We start from the raw sequence: 10,637 nt of genomic DNA, 5'->3' as shown, positions 1-10,637 counted from the left end.
CTAGGGGGATAGAGTATGACATGACTCCCAACATAGCAACGAATGGACAGCCACCTGGCGATATTGCTCCTAATATTCACGGAAGAAGCATATGATATCACTCCCAATATCGCAGGGAGTGTACAAGTCTTCTGGGATATTGTTGCTGGTATCCGGAGGGGGAGAGGATGATAATAATTCCAGTATCGCAGGCTGTGTTCACCCGCCCTGTGATATTGTTATTAACATCCTGGAAGGGAGAGGATGATATGACTCCCCATAGAGCAGGAGGCGTACACCCAGCCTGGGATATTGTTCTTAATATCCATGGAGTGGAGAGGCTGATATTACTCCCAATATGGCAGGGGTGAACATTCACTCTGTGATATTCTTCTTAACATCTCAAGGCCGAGAGGTTCATATTATTCCCAGTATCACAGACACTGTATATCCCCGTGTGATACTCTTCCTGATATCCAGAAGGGGAGAAGATGGTATTAATCCCCATATCGCAGGAGGTGAACACCCAGTCTGTGATATCTTTCCTAATTTGCGGGGGGAGAGAGGATAATTTCATTCCCAATATTGTAAAAGATGTACACGCTAACCCTGTGATATTGTCCTTAATATTCCAAGGCACAGAACATGATGTTACTCCCAATATCGCAGAAAGTGTACACCCCCCAGTGATGTTGTTCCCATGACCCGGGAGGGAAGAGGATGATATTATTTTCAATATCGCCGGGGGTGTACACGCCACTTGTGACACTGTTCATAATTTCCACCTGGGAGAGGATGATATTACTCAGAATATCGCAGGGGTTATAAACACTACTTTGATTTTGCTACTAATAGCCAGGCAGAGAGAGGATGATATTCCTCCCTATATTGGAGAGGGTGTACACCCGTCTTTGATACTGTTCGTGATGTCTAGAGGGGGACATGACATTACTCACAAAATGGTAAAAACGCTGTGGGTCCATCGTGGATTCTAATATCCAGGCAGGTATATTACACTTCAAGTCGCAGGGAGTGTCTACTGCGGCTGTCATATTGTTTCCGATACCAAGGGAGGAGAGAATGACTTCGCGACGAATATCGAGGAAGCCAAAACGCCCCCTGTGATATGGTTCCAAATACCCACCTTGGGAGAGGATGATACTACCTTCAATAAAAGGGGTTGTCCAACACACCGGACATATTTTTTCAACTATACAGAAGAAGAGAAAATGATACTACTGCCAATATTGCTGGGGGTGTCCTCCGTCATGAGATATAGTTCTCAGGGCTAAAGGGAGAGAAGATAATGTCACATTGAACTACAGGTGGTGCATACCCAATGGTGATATTGTCAGGGGGGTGAGCCACCCCCCGCGAGGTGGGGACCAATAGCCACCCCCTCTCCCCCCCTTGGCTATTGGGAGCCACCTCGCAGGGGGGTGAGCCACCCCCCGCGAGGTGGGGACCAATAGCCACCCCCTCTCCCCCCCTTGGCTATTGGGAGCCACCTCGCAGGGGGGTGAGCCACCCCCCGCGAGGTGGGGACCAATAGCCACCCCCTCTCCCCCCCTTGGCTATTGGGAGCCACCTCGCAGGGGGGTGAGCCACCCCCCGCGAGGTGGGGACCAATAGCCACCCCCTCTCCCCCCCTTGGCTATTGGGAGCCACCTCGCAGGGGGGTGAGCCACCCCCCGCGAGGTGGGGACCAATAGCCACCCCCTCTCCCCCCCTTGGCTATTGGGAGCCACCTCGCAGGGGGGTGAGCCACCCCCCGCGAGGTGGGGACCAATAGCCACCCCCTCTCCCCCCCTTGGCTATTGGGAGCCACCTCGCAGGGGGGTGAGCCACCCCCCGCGAGGTGGGGACCAATAGCCACCCCCTCTCCCCCCCTTGGCTATTGGGAGCCACCTCGCAGGGGGGTGAGCCACCCCCCGCGAGGTGGGGACCAATAGCCACCCCCTCTCCCCCCCTTGGCTATTGGGAGCCACCTCGCAGGGGGGTGAGCCACCCCCCGCGAGGTGGGGACCAATAGCCACCCCCTCTCCCCCCCTTGGCTATTGGGAGCCACCTCGCAGGGGGGTGAGCCACCCCCCGCGAGGTGGGGACCAATAGCCACCCCCTCTCCCCCCCTTGGCTATTGGGAGCCACCTCGCAGGGGGGTGAGCCACCCCCCGCGAGGTGGGGACCAATAGCCACCCCCTCTCCCCCCCTTGGCTATTGGGAGCCACCTCGCAGGGGGGTGAGCCACCCCCCGCGAGGTGGGGACCAATAGCCACCCCCTCTCCCCCCCTTGGCTATTGGGAGCCACCTCGCAGGGGGGTGAGCCACCCCCCGCGAGGTGGGGACCAATAGCCACCCCCTCTCCCCCCCTTGGCTATTGGGAGCCACCTCGCAGGGGGGTGAGCCACCCCCCGCGAGGTGGGGACCAATAGCCACCCCCTCTCCCCCCCTTGGCTATTGGGAGCCACCTCGCAGGGGGGTGAGCCACCCCCCGCGAGGTGGGGACCAATAGCCACCCCCTCTCCCCCCCTTGGCTATTGGGAGCCACCTCGCAGGGGGGTGAGCCACCCCCCGCGAGGTGGGGACCAATAGCCACCCCCTCTCCCCCCCTTGGCTATTGGGAGCCACCTCGCAGGGGGGTGAGCCACCCCCCGCGAGGTGGGGACCAATAGCCACCCCCTCTCCCCCCCTTGGCTATTGGGAGCCACCTCGCAGGGGGGTGAGCCACCCCCCGCGAGGTGGGGACCAATAGCCACCCCCTCTCCCCCCCTTGGCTATTGGGAGCCACCTCGCAGGGGGGTGAGCCACCCCCCGCGAGGTGGGGACCAATAGCCACCCCCTCTCCCCCCCTTGGCTATTGGGAGCCACCTCGCAGGGGGGTGAGCCACCCCCCGCGAGGTGGGGACCAATAGCCACCCCCTCTCCCCCCCTTGGCTATTGGGAGCCACCTCGCAGGGGGGTGAGCCACCCCCCGCGAGGTGGGGACCAATAGCCACCCCCTCTCCCCCCCTTGGCTATTGGGAGCCACCTCGCAGGGGGGTGAGCCACCCCCCGCGAGGTGGGGACCAATAGCCACCCCCTCTCCCCCCCTTGGCTATTGGGAGCCACCTCGCAGGGGGGTGAGCCACCCCCCGCGAGGTGGGGACCAATAGCCACCCCCTCTCCCCCCCTTGGCTATTGGGAGCCACCTCGCAGGGGGGTGAGCCACCCCCCGCGAGGTGGGGACCAATAGCCACCCCCTCTCCCCCCCTTGGCTATTGGGAGCCACCTCGCAGGGGGGTGAGCCACCCCCCGCGAGGTGGGGACCAATAGCCACCCCCTCTCCCCCCCTTGGCTATTGGGAGCCACCTCGCAGGGGGGTGAGCCACCCCCCGCGAGGTGGGGACCAATAGCCACCCCCTCTCCCCCCCTTGGCTATTGGGAGCCACCTCGCAGGGGGGTGAGCCACCCCCCGCGAGGTGGGGACCAATAGCCACCCCCTCTCCCCCCCTTGGCTATTGGGAGCCACCTCGCAGGGGGGTGAGCCACCCCCCGCGAGGTGGGGACCAATAGCCACCCCCTCTCCCCCCCTTGGCTATTGGGAGCCACCTCGCAGGGGGGTGAGCCACCCCCCGCGAGGTGGGGACCAATAGCCACCCCCTCTCCCCCCCTTGGCTATTGGGAGCCACCTCGCAGGGGGGTGAGCCACCCCCCGCGAGGTGGGGACCAATAGCCACCCCCTCTCCCCCCCTTGGCTATTGGGAGCCACCTCGCAGGGGGGTGAGCCACCCCCCGCGAGGTGGGGACCAATAGCCACCCCCTCTCCCCCCCTTGGCTATTGGGAGCCACCTCGCAGGGGGGTGAGCCACCCCCCGCGAGGTGGGGACCAATAGCCACCCCCTCTCCCCCCCTTGGCTATTGGGAGCCACCTCGCAGGGGGGTGAGCCACCCCCCGCGAGGTGGGGACCAATAGCCACCCCCTCTCCCCCCCTTGGCTATTGGGAGCCACCTCGCAGGGGGGTGAGCCACCCCCCGCGAGGTGGGGACCAATAGCCACCCCCTCTCCCCCCCTTGGCTATTGGGAGCCACCTCGCAGGGGGGTGAGCCACCCCCCGCGAGGTGGGGACCAATAGCCACCCCCTCTCCCCCCCTTGGCTATTGGGAGGCATGTTGGACTCTCAGCCTGTTGACCATATTGTGAGTAGTATCGTTTCCCTCTCTTGAAATAATGAACTGTTTCATAGACGGTTGTACACCCTCAGTGTATTGCTCTGCGGACAATCATATAATTAATTATTAAACATCATTTTAATAATTATCAATAATACTCTCAATTAATAGTTAACCATTAATTATTAATAATTTTTTGAATAGGTTGTGATCTACTCCAAGGATTAATTTTTAATATCAATGTCATTTATCAATATTAATATTTCTTAATAATTATTATGTTATAGCCAATATCACTTAGTATTGATTTAAGTAACGTTAATTGATGATATTATTTTATTATTAATTGTGTTCAGATTATTAATTATTAATTACTAATACTCATCATTAACTTTTTTAACCAGTATTAATTTTAGTATCTTAATTGTGATTTTTAATGTCTATGATTAATATATATTTTTATGTTTATTAATATTAATAATTAATAATCTTGTTCCTGATATCTGGCCGGAAGAGTATGATATTACTCCCAGTTTCGAAGAAAGTGTACAGTCTTAATTCTAGTAGCCAGGGGGTAGAGGATGACATTGAAAGTAGCGCAGTGGCCGGGCGCGGTGGCTCACGCCTGTAATCCCAGCACTTTGGGAGGCCGAGACGGGCGGATCACGAGGTCAGGAGATCGAGACCATCCTGGCTAACACGGTGAAACCCCGTCTCTACTAAGAAATACAAAAAACTAGCCGGGCGAGGTGGCGGGCGCCTATAGTCCCAGCTGCTCGGGAGGCTGAGGCAGGAGAATGGCGTGAACCTGGGAGGCGGAGCTTGCAGTGAGCTGAGATCCGGCCACCGCACTCCAGCCTGGGTGACAGAGCGAGACTCCGTCTCAAAAAAAAAAAAAAAAAAAAAAAAGAAAGTAGCGCAGTGTGTGTACATGCCGTCGGTCATCTTCTTCCTTCTATCTAGGGTGGGAAAGGATGATATGACTCCCAATATCACCGTGGGCGTGGACCTCCACCGTGGTATTTTCCCTAACATCCAAAGGCGGAGAGGGTGACCTTTCTTCCGATTTCGCAGGGGTTGTACACCACCCCTGTGATATGTTTCCTAATATCCAGATGGCGAGAGGATGATATCAGTCCCAGTATTGTAGGAGGCGTACACTCCCTGGGGATGTTTTTCCTAATATCCAGGGACGGACAGGATGATATCACTCCCAATAAAGCAGGGGATGTACACCCCTTCTGTGACATTGTTCCTAATAGCCAGCCGGTAATTATTATAATTGTTTGAATAGGTTATGATCTACTCCAAGGATTAATTTTTAATATCAATGTCATTTATCAATAATAATATTTCTTAATAATTATTATTATTTTATAGCCAATATCACTTAGTATTGATTTAAGTAACGTTAATTGTTGATATTTTATTATTAATTGTCTTATTATTATTAAATATTAATTATTAATACTCATGATTAACTTTTTAAAGCAGTGTTAATTTTAGTATCTTAATTGTGATTTTAATATCTATAATTAATATTTATCATTTATATTTATTAATATTAGTAATTAATAGCCTTTTTTCTGATATCCGGCCAGGATAGGATGATATTACTCCTCTTGTCACAGAAAGTGTACGCTGCTCTATGATGTTATTCCTAGTAGCCAGGGGGTAGAGGATAGTATTAAAACTACCGTAGTGTGGGTATATCCCGTCGGACATCTTGTTCCTTCTTTCCAAGGTGGGAGAGGATGATATGACTCCCAATATCACAGTGGGCGTGGACCTCCACCGTGATATTTTCCCTAACATCCAAAGGTAGAGAGGGTGATATTTCTTCCGATTTCGCAGGGGTTGTACACCACCCCTGTTCTATGTTTCCTAATATCCAGATGGCGAGAGGATGACATCAGTCTGAATATTGCAGGAGGTGTACACTCCCTGGTGGTATTGTTTCTAATATCCAGGGATGGAGAGGATGATATCACTCCCAATAAAGCAGGGGGTGTACACCCCTTCTGTGACATTGTTCCTAATAGCCAGCCGGGGGGAGGAAGATATTACCGCCAATATCGCCGCAGGGGTGTACACCCCCTTGGGATATTCATCCTTATATCCTGGGAGGGAGGCGATGTTACTAGTGGCAATATCGCAGGGGATGTACACACCCACTGTGCTATTGTTCCGACTAACACGATATGACTCCCATATCACGGGGGGGGGTACATCCTCCTGTGATATTGTTTCTTATATTCAGGGGGAGAGGATGATATGACTCCCAATATCGCAAGGGTTGTACACACCTCCTGCGATATTGTTCCTAATATCCCGAAGGGGAGAGCATAATATTACTCTCAATATCTCAGGGGGTGTACACCCCCTTTGTAATATTTTTCTTAATATCCATGATGGGAGAGAATGATAAGACTCCCAATATGGCAAGAAGTGTACAGCCGGCTGTGATATAGTTCCTTACATCCAGGTAGGGAGAGGATGATGTTACTGCCCATATCGTACAAAGTGTAAAACCCCTTCGATATTTTGCCTACAATCCTGAGGGGAGAGGATGATATTACTCCCAATATGGAAGAAGGCGTACACCCCCCTGGGACACTACGCCCAATATTCACGTTGGGAGACGATGACAATACGTCCAATATCACAGGGGATGTACACCCACCCTAGCGTATTGTTCCTTATATCGAGAGTGGGAAAAGAAGCTATTACTCCCAATAACGCAGGGGCTGTGGCTGTACACTCCTCCTGTGATATTGTTCTTTATATCCTGGGGAAGAGAGGATGATATTACACCCAATACCGCAGGGGGTGGACACCCACTCAGTGATGTTGTTCTGAATGTACTCCACCTCCCACCACCAGGGATATCGTTCCTAATATCCAGGGGAAGAGAGGATAACATTATGCCCAATATTGCTGAGGAGTATACACACCCTCTGTGATGTTGTTCCTAGTATCCAAAGGTAGAGACGATGATATTACTGGCCATATCGCAGGGGATGTACACCCTTCTGTGATATCGTTTTTGACGTTCAGTTGGGGGAGACAATAACATTAATCCCAATATCGAAGAAGGTGTACATACCCCTGTGATGTGGTTCCTAATGTACAGGAGAAAGAGAAGAATATTGCTCTCAATATCGCAGGGGATGTAACCACCCTGTCCCCTGTATATTATCCCTAATATTCAGTGGGTTGGCGGCTGACAGTACTCCCAATATCCCAGAAGGTGCACACACACCTGTGATATAGTTCCTAATATCCAGCGGGAAAGAGGCTGAGTTTACTTTCGATATCACAGTGGGTGTACACCGCCCCCAACCCCGGGGTATTGTTCCTAATATCCAGGCGGGAGGAAGATGATATGGCTGACAGTATCGAAGGGGGTGGACACCTCTTCTGTGATATGATTGCTGATATCCAGGGGGTGAGTGGATGATGTGTACACCCCACCTGTGACATGAATCATAAAACCTAGGAGAATGATATTGCTTCCAAAAACACACGGGTGTACACCCACCCTGTGATATTGTTCCTGTCATCTAAAGGAAGACATGATAATACTACTCCCACTACCGGAGAAGGTACATACCCCCCTGTGATATTGTTCCTCATAACTTGTAGGGGAGAGCATGATATTACTTCCAATATGACAGTGGCTTGACACCCAGTCTGTGATATTGGTTCTGCACACCAACTCTGTGCCCCTCGTTTCCCATGTGTTCTCTCCTCACTGTTGGAACCTTGGGGGAGGCTTTGTCTTTGGTTACAGATGAAGAGACAACGGGTCTGAGAGGTTAAGAAAGTTTGTTACTGGAAAGGGGTCCCAATCCAGACCGCAAGAGAGGTTTCTTGGATCTCACGGAAGAAAGAATTCGGGGTGAGTCCTTAAAGTGAAAGCAACTTTATTAGGAAAGAAAACGAATAAAAGAATGGCTACTCTGGCCGGGCGCAGCGGCTCACTCCTGTAATCCTAGAACTTTGGCATGCCGAGGCAGGTGGATCACCTGAGGTGAGAAGTTCGAGACCAGCCTGGTCCAACATGGCAAAACCCTGTCTCCACTAAAATACAAAACATTAACAGTGTGGTGGCAGGTGCCTGTAATCCCAGCTACTAGGAAGGCTGAGGCAGAAGAATCGCTTGAACCCACGAGGTGGAGGTTGTAGTGAGCCAAGATCATGCCACTGCATTCTAGTTTGGCCAACAGAGCAAGACTCCATCTCAAAAAAAAAAAAAAGGAAAAAAAAGAATGGCTGCTCCATAGGCAGAGTGGCCCCAAAGGCTGCTGGTTGCCCATTTTCATGGTTATTTCTTGATCATACGCTAAACAAGGGTTGGACTATTCATGAGTGTTCCAGGAAAGGGGTGGGCAATTCCCAGAACTGAGAGTTTCTGCCCTCCCTTCCGAGACCATGTAGGGTAACCTCCAGATGTTGCCATGGCATCTGTAAACTGTCGTGGCGCTGGTGGGAGTGCCTTGTAGCAGTTAACGCATTATAATTAGCACATGATGAGCTGTGAGGGCAATCAGAGGTCACTCTCGTGGCCATCTTGGGTTTGCGGCTTTGGCCAACTTCTTTACTGCAACCTGCTTTATCAGCAAGGTCTTTATGACCTGTATCTTGTGGGGACCTCCTATCTCATCCTGTGACGAAGAATGCCTAGCCTCCTGGGAATGTGGCCCAGCAGGTCTCAGCCTCCCTTTAACCAGCCCCCATTCAAGATGGAGTCGCTCTGGTTCACGTGCCTCTGACAAGTTGGCCTGGGTTGAGCGTTCCCTAGTGTGCGGTTGTTGGAGCTATTCCTAGGAGTAAGAGGGAATAGTAGGAAACAGGCCTGTTAGCCCTGGGGCTGGCACTCTGCCCCAGTATGTCGGCCTCATTTTAGTGGTGACAAAACTGGGGCTCAGAGACATCAACTCCCTCATCTCAAACCCCCAGACTGTCAGTGGTGGGCTGGGGTTGGAATGTGGGGCTTGAAGACCCATCATCTCCTCTGGTCCCCCAGTCTCTGCTGCCCAAGAGGAACAGGATCCCAGGATCCAGGCCCCTCATGGCACCAGCCAGGGTGGGTGGAGATGGGAAGGCACAGTTCCAAAGCCCCCCGGACTCTGAGGCAGGTCGGGGGCCGAGAGCAAGCCGGACCTGCGGACCTTACCCCGAGAAGAATGGCTGCAGGCCCGGCCCAGCGGGCAGGAGGTCTGTGTCCCCAGTCAACGTGACGGCGCTTCCCACTCCTCCAGCCAGGCCATGCCGTCTTCACGTTTCCAATCATGCGGCCTCCTCTCCAATTCCCAAGCCCGACCCACAGAGACAGCGATCTGGGGTCCACGTGAGGTTTGTCAGCAGCTCTGACCCGCTGCTTCCCGCCAGTCCCGCGGCCGGTTCTGGAAAGCTCTCTGCTGCCCCCTGGTGGGGAGGCTCGGGGCAGGGCTCTGGCTGCAAGCATGGGGTCCGAGAACCTCCTGGCTCTGTCACCTCTGCTGGGTGGCAAACCAACCCAGGACTGAAGCAGCAGATGGCTGCCTGATTCCTTATGATCAGAGCTCCGCCCACTGGCAAGTCTCTCTCCGGGCCTCAGTTTCCCCTTCCATTAAACGAGGGGCTTGGGGGATACCAAGGAGGGGTAACAGCTTAGTGAGGATGGCAGGTTTCTTCTGGGGAGATGAAAACATTTTGAAAGTAGATGGCGTGAGTGGTTGCACAGGACTGTGAATGCACAAATGCCACCACATTATTCACGTTGAAATAGTTCATTGCATGCGATGTGAATGTCACCTCATTTAAAGTGTTTAAGAGAGGGGCCTGGGAGAGTGCAGTGTATGTGAGAATCACGTGCGACACCCACAGTCTCTGAACCTCGGTTTTCTTGCTGTAAACTGGCAAAGAGACCGTGTGAGCTGTGTTCCCTAAGGCCAAGAGATTCCAACAAGGAAAACCTGGGATTCCAGGGACTGAGATGAGGGCCGGGGACCGGAAGGGGAGGGGTATGTGGGGATGGCTTGGGGGCAGCCCAGATAAGGCTTTCAATACTGGGCAGCAGCATCTACACAGGCAGAGATCCCTGCATCTCACTTCCCACAGGGCTGACCAGTGGCCAGAGGTGGGACTGGCCAGGCTCAGCCCAACCAAGTCTGGGAGCAGAGGACACTGAGTGAGGGATCCCCGGGGCCACCGTCACTGGCTTGTGGCTCTCCCGACACCACAAGAGAGGTCCAGGAGCTGACCTTGGGTCCTAATGGGGGACACCTTCCTGGCTGCAGGCTGGCAGGGTGGTGTGGTGGTCAGTGTACTGGGCTCTGCGTCTCCGCCCCTACCTGCTGCTGTGTGACGGTGGGCCAGACACCTAACCTCTCTGTGCCTCTATTTCTTCAATGGCGAACAGGGACACTAGCAGACCCCACATCCGGGCACAGTGGCCTGAAGGTTAAAGTCAAGGGCGACACGAGACCTACGGCAAAAGCTCTGAGCAGGGAAAGCAGGGAGCT

This window comes from Macaca fascicularis, chromosome 8 (assembly GCF_037993035.2).
Source record: "Macaca fascicularis isolate 582-1 chromosome 8, T2T-MFA8v1.1".
Classification (NCBI taxonomy): Eukaryota; Metazoa; Chordata; class Mammalia; order Primates; family Cercopithecidae; genus Macaca; species Macaca fascicularis.
The sequence above is the reverse complement of the archived record's forward strand: the minus strand, read 5'-3'. Positions refer to the sequence as shown.